At 40.2% G+C, this 12,046-nt stretch overlaps 1 long non-coding RNA gene across 1 annotated transcript; it reads left to right on the forward strand.

Moving 5' to 3' along the window:
• Nucleotides 1-8,887: 8,887 nt before the first annotated feature.
• Nucleotides 8,888-9,888, forward strand: LOC142644736 (uncharacterized). The gene is made up of 2 exons (XR_012845983.1): nt 8,888-9,196; nt 9,486-9,888. It is a non-coding gene; the product is annotated as an uncharacterized LOC142644736 (long non-coding RNA).
• The last annotated feature ends 2,158 nt before the right edge of the window (nt 9,889-12,046 follow it).

Consider the following 12,046-nt stretch of genomic DNA (forward strand, 5'->3'; position numbering starts at 1 on the left):
ACAAGAAGCTGCCCAGGGATCATCCGAGGATAAGGGGGGTGATTTGGCTGAAGACTCAACTCTTCCTGAAGATGCCCCTGAACAACTTGACCCTGCACAAGAAAAGGCAATTGAAGACGTACAGCCTTCAAGTGATCTTCGGGAATCTTCAAAGGATGAGTTGGGTGATCAAGCTAACCCAATAACCTTGATAGATGATCCCAAAGGCAAAGGAATTGCCGTTGAGTCCTCGGCTCAGCTTCCATCTCCTCAAGACCCCAAAGGCCCTCTGAAGATTAAGCTGAAACAGTGACTTGCTTGTTGTCTTTCCTTTCTTTATTTTTATTTTGTCTCTAAGTGTAATACCTAAGTATAGGTGCAAAAGTACTATTTTGGAATTTAATACAAGAATGAATGTTTGTTTTTAGATGATTCTTATATATATATTTTTTTTTTGTTTTTATGCTGATCATATCATTCCATAAATATCATCTTTTTGTTTTTTTTTACCAAAGTTATTAGCAACAACTTGAATTGAAATTTGATACTCCAAGGAAGGCTTAATTATGCCGAGAACTGCATTAAGTGATGCAATTTTGTTTCTTCGTTTTGGATCTCTAGTTTGAACTATGTAAAGATAAGGCATATAGTCTATGCAAATATCTGATGTATTAATTTTTCTCAAGTAAATGATCCGAGGATCCAACAATACCAAGCTTCAGCTTGATACTTTAGACAAATAAATTTAAAATGTTAATTTTCCCAAAGTAGGTGATCTGAGGACCAAACGTAACTTAGGTTCTGTTTAACACTTTAGTAAAGAATATCAATTTAGACGAGGTATGTGGTCCGAGGATCCAGGCATACCAAGTTTCAGCTTGATACTTAGGCGAATAAATTAAAAATGTTAAATTTCCCAAAGTAGGTGATCCGAGGACCAGACGTAACTTAGGTTCTGTTTAACACTTTGTAAAGAATATCAATTTAGACGAGGTATGTGGTCCGAGGATCCAGGCATACCAAGTTTCAGCTTGATACTTAGGCGAATAAATTTAAAATGTTAATTTTCCCAAAGTAGGCGATCCGAGGACCAGACGTAACTTAGGTTCTGTTTAACACTTTGTAAAGAATATCAATTTAGACGAGGTATGTGGTCCGAGGATCCAGGCATACCAAGTTTCAGCTTGATACTTAGGCGAATAAATTTAAAATGTTAATTTTCCCAAAGTAGGTGATCCGAGGACCAGACGTAACTTAGGTTCTGTTTAACACTTTGTAAAGAATATCAATTTAGACGAGGTATGTGGTCCGAGGATCCAGGCATACCAAGTTTTCAGCTTGATACTTAGGCGAATAAATTTAAAATGTTAATTTTCCCAAAGTAGGTGATCCGAGGACCAGACGTAACTTAGGTTCTGTTTAACACTTTGTAAAGAATATCAATTTAGACGAGGTATGTGGTCCGAGGATCCAGGCATACCAAGTTTCAGCTTGATACTTAGGCGAATAAATTTAAAATGTTAATTTTCCCAAAGTAGGTGATCCGAGGACCAGACGTAACTTAGGTTCTGTTTAACACTTTGTAAAGAATATCAATTTAGACGAGGTATGTGGTCCGAGGATCCAGGCATACCAAGTTTCAGCTTGATACTTAGGCGAATAAATTTAAAATGTTAATTTTTCCAAAGTAGGTGATCCGAGGACCAGACGTAACTTAGGTTCTGTTTAACACTTTGTAAAGAATATCAATTTAGACGAGGTATGTGGTCCGAGGATCCAGGCATACCAAGTTTTAGCTTGATACTTAGGCGAATAAATTTAAAATGTTAATTTTCCCAAAGTAGGTGATCCGAGGACCAGACGTAACTTAGGTTCTGTTTAACACTTTGTAAAGAATATCAATTTAGACGAGGTATGTGGTCCGAGGATCCAGGCATACCAAGTTTCAGCTTGATATTTCGACGAATGAAGATAACGAATATAATGTAGTTTACAACAAAGAACGGCCGAAGTGCCTTTTATTTAGTAATAGTACCTTCGTAGATTATTTACATTCCAGGGACGTTGTACAACATTTTCGTCCAAATCCTCCAGATTGTAGGCCCCTATTCCTGCTACCGAAGTAATACGATAAGGTCCTTCCCAGTTGGGCCCCAATTTTCCCCACGCAGGGTTCTTCATCGTGCCCAAAACTTTCCTTAGTACTAAGTCACCTGGTCCAAGAGGTCGAAGTTTCACATGAGAATCATACCCCTGCTTGAGCTTATGTTGATAATAAGCTAGTTGAACCATGGTGCTTTCTCGCCGTTCCTCAACTAAGTCTAAGTTTCTCATTAACAGATCATCATTGCTATCTGGAATAAAGGAGTTTTTCTTCAGGGTTGGGAACCCAGTTTCTAAGGGGATTACTGCCTCGGCCCCATAAGTCATGGCGAAGGGTGTTTCTCCTGTGGATCTTCGTGGTGTAGTTCTATACGTCCACAAGACATGTGGCAGTTCTTCCACCCACCTCCCCTTGGCGTCACCCAACCTCTTTTTGAGTCCGCTTACTATTACTTTGTTGACAGCCTCGGCTTGCCCATTTCCTTGGGGATAAGCCGGAGTGGAATATCTATTCGTAATGCCAAGATCACAGCAGTATTTCCGAAAGGCTTTGCTATCAAATTGTAAACCGTTATCTGAAATGAGAGTATGAGGAATGCCGAACCTGGTAACGATATTCTTCCATACAAACTTTTTTGCTTCCGTGTCCCTGATGTTTGATAATGGCTCAGCTTCAACCCATTTGGTGAAGTAATCTGTTCCCACGAGAAGCCACCGTCTGTTTCCCGTTGCTTTGGGGAAGGGTCCAACAATGTCCAAGCCCCATTGGGCAAAAGGCCATGGGCTAGATAAAGGATTCAGGACTCCACCTGGTTGATGTATATTTGGAGCGAACCTTTGACATTGGTCACATTTCTTTGCATAATCTTGCGCTTCTCTCTGCATATTTGGCCACCAATAGCCCTGAGTAAGGGCCCTGTGAGCTAAAGACCTTCCTCCTGTGTGACTTCCACAAATCCCTTCGTGTAACTCTTCCAAAAGTAGCTCCGTTGCCTCGGGGTGTATGCATAGCAAATATGGTCCCGAAAAGGAACGTTTGTACAATTTTTGGTCCTCGGATAACCAGAAACGAGTGGCTTTCCTGCGAACTTTATCCGCTTCAGCCTTTTCTCCAGGCAGGATGTCATTCCTGAGAAATGTTACTATTTGATCCATCCAACTAGGCCCTGTCCTAATTTGAAGAATTTGAGTGGAGTTACTATCCGTCCCAGTGGGTTTCAACAGATCTTCAACGAGGATAACTCGTGGTAGACTTTGTGCCGAGGACGTCGCGAGCGTGGCTAATGAGTCGGCATGGGTGTTGCCACATCTGGATACATGCAATAGTAGAAATGACTCAAATTTAGATTGCATATACCTGACCTGGGTTAGGTATTCTCGCATTCTGGAATCCCTTGCTTCTAGCTTGCCTTCTACTTGGCCTACCACCAATAGTGAATCCGAGAACATCTGCACCGTCTTTCCTCCCATTTTATGAACCATGTTCATCCCTGCGAGGACGGCTTCATACTCTGCTTCGTTGTTGGTGGCCGAGAATCCCAATCTCAAAGATTTCTCAAAAGTAATTCCCTCTGGGGATATCAAAACTAGTCCGATACCCGATCCCCTCTGATTTGCTGCTCCATCAACATGGACTTTCCATAATGGAGGCCCTTCACACGAAATCATGCCTACTGATTTTTTACCCATGCCTTCTTGATAGTCTTCCAACGAAGGCTCAGCAAATTCCGCCACAAGGTCCGCGATGACCTGTCCCTTTATAGAGGTGCGGGGCATATACTTGATATCGAAAGCTCCTAGGACAGTTCCCCATTTGGCAATTCTTCCCATATAATCTGCACTTCGCAGAATTGATTTAAGAGGGAGTTGTGTAAGAACAACAACCGTATGAGACTGGAAGTAATGGGGAAGTCTTCGTGTAGCATGTACCACCGCCAAGATAGCTTTCTCCAGTGGCAAATAACTCAGCTCGGCCTCATGCAGAGATTTGCTTACATAATAAACCGGTCTCTGGATGTTATTGTCATCTCGGATAAGAACCAAACTAACAGCATGGTTAGCCACCGCAATATATGCAAACAGAATCTCATCAACCTCTGGTCGAGACATAACTGGTGGTCGCGAGAGATATTCTTTTAGCTGTTGGAAAGCTACTGCGCACTCCTCGGTCCATTCAAAACCCTTCCATTTATTTAATAATTGAAAGAAAGGCCTGCATCTGTCCGCGGACCGAGATATAAATCGGTTGAGAGCAGCAGTCATACCTGTTAGCCTTTGCACTTCTTTAGGATTCCGAGGTGGGTGTAAGTTGTTTATCGCCTTAACCTGAGCAGGATTCACTTCAATTCCCCGGTGAGTCACCATATATCCTAGAAACTTGCCCGACCCCACACCGAAAGAGCATTTAGAGGCATTGAGCCGCAATTTATACTCTCTTAGCTTCTGAAAAGTGTTGCTCAGATCTTCCAGATGTGCAGAAACTTCTTTACTCTTTACCACCATATCGTCCACGTATACCTCAATATTTTTTCCTAGCTGTGCCTCAAACATCCTCGTCATCATCCTTTGGTAGGTAGCCCCTGCGTTTTTCAAACCAAAAGGCATTACCTTATAGTGGTAATTTCCCGTAGGAGTGACGAATGCAGTCTTCTCCTGGTCCTCAACGGCTAAAGGTATCTGGTGATAACCTTGGAAAGCATCAAGAAAACTCATCCGAGGATGTCCAACAGTAGCATCAACCAATTGATCAATTCGAGGCATCGGGAATGAGTCCTTTGGGCAAGCTTTGTTTAAATCTGTGAAGTCTACACAAACTCTCCACTTCCCATTCTTCTTTTTCACCACCACCGTGTGGGCTAACCATTCAGGATAGAACACTTCTTTGATAGCCCCTGCCGCTTTGAGTTTGAGCACTTCCTCCTTTACGGCTTCGGAATGTTCCTTCGAGGACCTCCGAGGAGGTTGCCTCCTCGGCACTACAGTTGGATTGACCCTTAAATGATGACATATGAAGTTCGGATCAACCCCAGGGGCCTCATACGCGTTCCAAGCGAACACATCCATATTTTTCTTTAAAAATAAAATCAGCTCTGTCTTCTCTTCCTGTGGCAATTGAACTCCAACCTGGAAGAACTTTTCAGGATCATTGTCTATGATAATTTTCTCTAATTCTTCACATACTGCCTCATCTACCTCGGCTATGGGAAGAGACTTTGATTGCTATGCTTCACCGATAGCCGAGGACGGGGAGTCTGGTTCTGGTCGACGCAGAATTGCAGCCGTGACACACTGTCGAGCCACAGACTGACTCCCAAGTAACTCCACCACCTGGTCTCCAGAATGAAATTTGATTTTGACATGCAAGGTTGAGGAAACAGCCCCTAACGCATGCAGCCAAGGTCTTGCCACAATAGCCGTATAGGGAGAATAAGCATCGACCACGATGAAATCTACGTCTACCACCTCCGGACCTGATTGCACAGGCAGTCTAATCTGTCCCTTTGGAACGACAGCTCTCCCTTCGAAGCTTATCAAGGGTGAGTCATATGGCATAAGATCTTCAACTCTTAACTTCAAGCCTCTAAATAGGTCAGGGTACATGATATCTGCACCACTACCTTGATCAACCATTACCCTCCTTACATCATAGTTCCCTATTCTGAGGGTTACCACCAAGGCATCATCATGAGGCTGGATGGTCCCCATCTTGTCCTCTTCAGAGAAACTTAGGACTGGCAGGATACTTGCCTTAATCCTCTTCGGCTGATCCCGTGACTCCTCGGCAAATGTTCGAGCAACTAACATTACCCTGAAAGGAGCTGAGCCAGTCCTACCAGGTGCTGCAAAAATGACATTGATAGTACCTAGAGGAGGTCTGGATGAAGGACCATCGTGGTTTGCCACTCCTGATTGGTTTCCTCGCCCGTTGGGTTGGTACAGAAACTGCTTCAGCTTTCCCTCTTTAACCAATTGTTCCAGATGATTCCACAAAGTGCGACAGTCCTCGGTGGTGTGACCTCTCTCCTGGTGATAATGGCAGTGGAGATTTTGGTTGCGTCTCAAAGGGTCTCCTGCCATTTTATTTAGCCATTTGAAAAAAGGTTCATGCCTTATTTTCTCCAACAGCTGCTGCACCGGCTCCCTGAAGACGGTGTTGACCACTTGTGGGGGTATGTGACCAGCCTGCCTGGAAAAATCCCGCGTAGGCCTGTTGTTGTTGTATCGGTCCGACCTGAAATCCCTCCTTTCTTGTGGGATAACCTTTGCCTTGCCTTTTCCCTGCTGCTGATCTTCCTCAACCCTTTTGTACTCGTCGATGCGATCCATCAGTCGACGTACGCTTCTTACAGGCTTCTTCGTCAAGGATTTCCTCAAGTCATGCTCCGTTGGTAGGCCGACCTTGAAGGTCCTTATGGCTACATCGTCAAAGTCTCCGTCGATTTCGTTGAACATTTCCCAATATCGGTCCGAATACGTTTTCAGGGTTTCCCCTTCCCTCATGGCCATGGATAGTAAAGAATCCAATGGACGAGGAACTCTACTGCACGTGATAAAGCGAGAACCGAATGCTCTAGTAAGCTCTTTGAAAGAATCAATGGAGCCTGCCCTTAAGCCGTCAAACCATCTCATGGCTACGGGCCCTAGGCTAGAAGGAAAAATCTTGCATAACAAAGTTTCATTCCTGGAATGCACTGCCATTCTCTGGCTGAAATGACTCACGTGCTCCACAGGATCCGTCCGACCATTGTAAAGAGTGAAGGCCGGTTGTGTGAAGCGCCGAGGTAACCTCCCTTCCTCCAATCTGCGCGCGAAGGGTGATCTGGAGATTTGGTGTAACGCTCTTCCCATTGTGTCATTTCCCAAGCCCCTGGGGGGGTAGTCTCTGCCACGCCTTCCATGCAGATTGTCTTCCTCGGAAGAGACATATCCACCTGGGGGAGTTCTGGATCTCCGCTCGTAATTGTCATCCTCGGATCCTTCCGAAGAGGGGTTAGAGACCGGAGGAGTTCTCCTTCTCCTCTCGTGACGTAGTCTCCTCCTTAGGCCATCAATCTCTTTCTGCATGGCCCTGGCATTCCTCTCGTAAGGAACTCTACTTCCTCCTTGTGAATGACTAGCACTTCTGATGGTGTGTGTAGTATGTACACTTCCTTCTCGGTTCTCTCCATGATCAGGACGTAAGGAGTGATCCTCACGCTGGGAGCCAACGGACTCTGCACTGCGTGGTGGTTCCGATCCTACCATGATGCCCTAAACTTCCTTAAAAACTAAATTCCCACAGACGGCGCCAATTGTAAGGACACAATTCAAATTCCCAAACCACGACTAGGAGGAAAATGGGCTTAAAAGGCCTTTCTTCACAATGAATTTGTAGAGGATGGGTTTATAATTTAGATTTTAAGGATGGCTTTAGACAATCACAAAAAGAACGGGCTTTGGGCCCAATGGAACAAAACAAAGAATCGTTTGCAAAGAGTAATATTGAGAATTCCTCCTCGGACTGTTTCCGAGGACAGTTTCTAATAGTATTTCTCAAGTGTGGATACAAATAATGTTTATCATACACTTTTTCTTTTTCAAAAGGCCTCCCCTTTTCTTCGTATGCCTTCCCTCCTATTTATATTCCTCCTCTTCTCTTCATCATCTTCCACTTTATGGCCGCGACCCTCATTTTTTGGATACTTGTCCCATCCATTCTTCCCTAAAGCCCGCTGGAATTTGGGACCAAGTTCCAAGCTCTATGCTCAGGTCCCATCCTTCCATCTCTATTGCCAGCGTATTATTTACAGGGTCTTTAATATATGGGCGGTAGTAGCAGCTTTACTTTAGACATTCCACCGCTCTTTCTGATGTCCTCCACGTATACTGTGTATCCTCGGCTTAACATTCCGAGGACAAATCGACTCCTCGGACGGTATGGGACACTTAAACACTCCGCGATCATTTTGATGTTTTCGGATTTGGGTTTCTAGCCCAAAAGACCTTTGTTGGGCCGTCCATTATAAATTACTGGGCCCAATACCCCTACAGATACCATTTATGAAATGTTCTTATCTTCACAATTGTGGAAACAGAAATCACAATTGCAAAAATATGGTAATATTTTCATGTTATGTACGGTCATTTTTACCTACAAGTGATTAGATGAGCCAATTTCCTTACCCAAATTTGTGCAACTTAAACGTTAGATATAGTAAATACCAAAATAATAATAATAATAATAGATATGATAATATTTGAACCAAAAAACCCACTACAAAAATCATTACTTTAATTCTAATTTTTTTGTTTTGAGATAAGTTTAACTTATGGCATCTACACTTGATAATAGTCATTTATCATCAGACCAAGACACCAATCGGTTGTTGGTGTAAGCAAGGATTGAACCCCAGATCTTTTATTCAACCATTAGAGACCTTACCTATTGAGCTAACTGAAACCCACTACTTTAATTCCAATTGAAGACAGGATTTGGCAAATTAGGACCATGAAGACAAATTTCCTATGAACCAAGATGGGTCATGGATCAGCCTATGTGCTAAATAAATTTGCGTATATATTAGACATGCTCACCCAAGTGGGTGCACTAAATTGAATACACATTTAATCCATTTATCAAGTGGGAATACAAAGTGAATGGCCTAAATCATCTTAATTCTCCACCACATTTAAAATGTTCAAAGTTGCTATGCATTATTAAGGGTGATATATGGGAGGCATAAAGTGAGATGCCTTCAAAAAGGGTAGGTTGTTTGAATGAACCAGAGAGAGTGTTGTAGATAAGGATATTGTAATGTCTCCATCTGTAAGCAAAACCAAAACCTGTGGGTGGCTCTAAACTAGCCCACATTTATCGAACCTCAAATACAACTCTTATCCATGACGTGTGAGCTCTTATCCCCTATAACATATTTGTGAACGTTACATCCACCAAACTCTTTTCTCATGAACATAATTTATATATAAAGCCCCCTCATAATCAACATCTTCTTCATCATCAACTAACTAACTCTTTCTCTCTCTCTCTCTTCAAAATTAAGCCAATTATGGAGAAAGAAACCGACAACATGAGGTCTTTCGACATGGATGCACTTAGGACAAATCTTCCACAAAAGTAAGCACTCATTTATATAGTTTGAATTTTCTTCTCTGACTTTGATAAATACAATATAATTTGAATATATAGCAACCACTATATGATAATCGTTATGTTCATTACCAACTGGTCAATACTCCAATCTTCTTTTAATGTAAGCAAGTTTAGATTCCATTCATACACATTTTACCCGTTGAATTAACTATAACGCGCCTATGATTAAGTTTTTTATCATGCAAAGTTAGGAAGTTATTTCAAATCCTATAGCTCAAAATACTTAAATGCTTTTTTTTTTTTTTTTTTGCAGGAGAGGACTGTCAAGGTTTTATTCAGGTAAATCAAGGTCATTTACATGCATGGAAGATGTTCGTTGCCTAGAGGATTTGAAGAAACAAGAACACCAAGATGCTAAGAAAAGGAAGAAATATTCGGATAGGGATAAAGGCATCCCCCACATTCCACCAAGTCCATGTAGAAGAATATCCAGTAGCACACAATGTGCTCCACCTTATATTGGAGTGTAAATATTATGTATCAAGCGGAATCAAAGGCATATCTTCGATTCTTGTGTTAATTATTGAGATTTTGTAAATCCAGTGTATATTATAGGAGTTTCAAAATTTTTATAATAATTGTAACATATTTCATTCTATAACATAATTATATTGTAAATATTCCATATTTATTGATAAACTATGATTTTTTTTTTTTACTTGAAAATATTTTTTTTTAATAATTAAAAAGTTAAATTTACATTTTTCATTTTGTTACCTCTTCTATAAAAGAACCCTTACCCTATATCCTAAATTGATACCCCCATCTAGATTGTTGGGACACCGTCTTATCATAGTTTATCCCTTTCTTTTCTTTTTTTTTCTTTTTTTTTTTGGCGAAAATATATTTTTAGTTCCTACAATTCTCATTTTGGTTCTTAAATTGATTTTGCTACTAATGTAATCCCTAAAAAAAGAAAATCAATTTTATTTTGGTCCTTGCGATCAACCCACTAACAGAAAAATCCTACGTAGCAGACAGAGTGCATAACTAGCATGTTAGATGCTAACGTAACTAATAAAATAATATTAAAAATACCATATTAGCATCCATGTCAGCATTTTAATAAATAAAAAAAACCATCTCAAAAAATTAAATAATAAAATAAACTTTAAAAAAAAAAACCTTTTTTTCTTTTCATTATTAAAATTTTTTTAAAAAAAAAAAACCTACTTTGTATAAATTTTTTATCTTTCTTTTTCTTCTTCCTTTTCAATTCCAGATCCTCTCTCTCTTTCTCTTTCTCACGGTGCATGTTTGTGTTTGTATCTTTCTTTTTCTTCTTCCTTTTTTCAAGCTCTCGATCCCTCACTCTCTCTTAATCTCTGACTTTTTTCTCTCTCTCTAAACCCGACTCTCTCTCCCTCTTTGTTGTTTGATCGGTGATGGTGGTGTGGGTTTGATCGGCAATGGTGGAGTGGGTTTGATCGGGTTGTTCTGGGTTTTCGTGGGGCTGGGTATTTTCGGCTTGATCGGCAATGTGGTGTGGGTTTGATCGGGTTTTTCTAGGTTTTCGGGGCTGGGTTTGATCGGGTTTTTCTGGGTTTCCGGGGCTAGGTTTGATCGGCAATAGTGGTGTGGGTTTGATTAGTTTTTTATGGGTTTCCATGGGGCTGAGTTTTTCCCGCGATGGTGGTGGTGTTTGCTGCTTTGGTGTTGTTGATGGCGGATTTGGGTCAAGGATGGTGAGTTTGGTTTCGTATTTACAGGTTGTGGGTCTTGGATTTATGAACCTTGTATGGATGAATGTGAAAGAGTATTTGGTTATGGGTTTATGGGTCTATTTCTTGGATTTATGGGTTTGATTTATAGAGGTTTCAGTGTCAAATGTGTTAGAATTTTCTATGCTGAGATTGATTATGAATGTAGGCCGGTTGGGTTTGTCTTGATTTGGTGAAGAACATGAAGTTCATCTTCTTTCTTTTTTTTTTTTGATAAATTGAAGTTCATCTTCTGGGGAAGAAGAAGAATAATGTTCTTCCGAAAAAATAATGAAAAGCAAAAAAATAATAATAATAATAATAATTAATGTTTAAAAAAATAATTTATTTCATTATTTGTTTTTTAATTTTCTGAGGTGGCTTTTTTTTTTTATTAAAATGTTGACATGGATGCTGACGTGTTATTTTTAATATTATTTTACTAATCATGTCAAAATCTAAGATGCCACCACTCCGTCTATCACGTATAATTTTTCAATTAGTGGGTTGACGGCAGGGACCAAAATAAAATTAATTTTCTCTTTTTAGAGACTATATTAGTAGCAAAATCAATTTAGGAACCAAAATGAGAATTGGCTCAAAATGTAAGGACCAAAAGTGTATTTTTACCCTTTTTTTTTTTTTTAGAGAAATGATATGTCCAGAACATTTTTACAACATTTTCACAACAAATTCTAAGTGGCAGGTTGTTACTGGTTGTTATTGTTGGGGCAAAAAAGTCATCTTAGTGTTAGATTTAAATTTGAATCAATAACAACTAACTACCTGTGATTTGTTGTTATTGTAAAAATATTGTAGACATATCATCTCTTTTTTTAATTCAGATTTGATTTCAACTGTTCATTTTATGTAATTTCATAGGTGCGTAAATGATAACAGTGAGTTCAATCTTCTAAGTAAAAGACTAGTATTGTATTGATGCTAAGATCTTCCTATATCAGACATTGTGCTGTTCATAATGTCACACTCAAAATTATGTATCCAATGGTACTCCTCAAGTTTGAGTTTTTATGTCATGGATGTCCATGATCATCTCCCATTGTAATATGAATTAGCTTTTTGATTTGGATACTGCAAATCTCATCCAATGTAT

The sequence above is a fragment of the Castanea sativa genome, chromosome 7 (genome assembly GCF_040712315.1).
Source record: "Castanea sativa cultivar Marrone di Chiusa Pesio chromosome 7, ASM4071231v1".
NCBI classification, from domain to species: domain Eukaryota; kingdom Viridiplantae; phylum Streptophyta; class Magnoliopsida; order Fagales; family Fagaceae; genus Castanea; species Castanea sativa.